This window comes from Zophobas morio, unplaced genomic scaffold (assembly GCF_036711695.1).
Source record: "Zophobas morio isolate AGI-343-1 ecotype UQ-CSIRO unplaced genomic scaffold, CSIRO_AGI_Zmor_V1 ptg000228l, whole genome shotgun sequence".
Taxonomy (NCBI): domain Eukaryota; kingdom Metazoa; phylum Arthropoda; class Insecta; order Coleoptera; family Tenebrionidae; genus Zophobas; species Zophobas morio.
The window spans coordinates 204,632-205,588 of NW_026972332.1; the positions used below are offsets into that span (position 1 = coordinate 204,632).

The 957-nt window shown below is 39.5% G+C and overlaps 1 long non-coding RNA gene across 1 annotated transcript; it reads left to right on the plus strand.

Annotated features, from left to right (window-relative positions):
* The first annotated feature begins 227 nt into the window (after positions 1-227).
* Positions 228-562, plus strand: LOC135146454 (uncharacterized). The gene is made up of 3 exons (XR_010283823.1): positions 228-299; positions 348-466; positions 547-562. It is a non-coding gene; the product is annotated as an uncharacterized LOC135146454 (long non-coding RNA).
* The last annotated feature ends 395 nt before the right edge of the window (positions 563-957 follow it).

The following is a 957-nucleotide window of genomic DNA, read 5'->3' on the forward strand; positions in this document are numbered from 1 at the left end:
AGAAATTTGCGTTTCAGGAGACTGAGTGCTAAACACAGATTTGGGTAGCTGATCAAAAGGCATTTTCCTGGGAGGCCAGCGAAAGCAAAATTGAGGATTGTCTACAGATTCAACACACTAAGTTATACGGGCCCATCCACTACTTTGCACTTTACGAAGAAAGGTTCGAACAATGAAATGAAAAAAGCGTTTGGTACAATTAAACGGTGTTTTTAGGGATGGGCAGTTACATATCTACATTAGAAGAGACCATCCCTCTTTCGTCGAGGCAGTCATTTACTGCTTTTTTGCTAGTAAAGGTGATACACCCATAAGTGCTGTTGTTTAATTTTATTATCTTCGAAAAGGGTATGCCCACCGCCTCTGTCTGGTGCTACAGGTGCTTATCTCCTGGCAGCAGAGTAACGCCCAGAGGATTGAAGAAAGCACATGCCTTTCTAAAACCATTAAGTGGCAGCTGGACATTGTATGTACTACTAAAATCAGTCACAAGATGCATATGTACTCCCCATACTTATTTTTAACATACGTTGCTATTATGCAAAGGCTTCATATTCCGAACTTACTGAGTTTCTTCTAAATACTTATCAAACAGTAAATGAAATAAGAAACGACCGGTCCGTTACTCCCACAGGTAGGCTCATAACATGCATCTTATAAGTTCACAGTAGTTACTTTTAACTACCGTGTAGAACACGGAATTCTCCTACTTATTGCAATAAAAGTTCGGAATTATTGTAGAGAACGACTGGTTTTTGAAGTTTCTAAGCAGAACGAAATAAAATTAACCCTAGCGAAGCTCCTAAGAAACCGGTCTTTTGCCCTCGAAAACCAGCTTTCTTTTCTGTTTGGTAGCTTGCCAAAACCTCTAATTTTGTCGCAGCTTCATTAGCTTTATTTTAAAGGGCTTTGCATGATAAGTAAACCGACTTACCACACCATGATCCATTCTCTAAA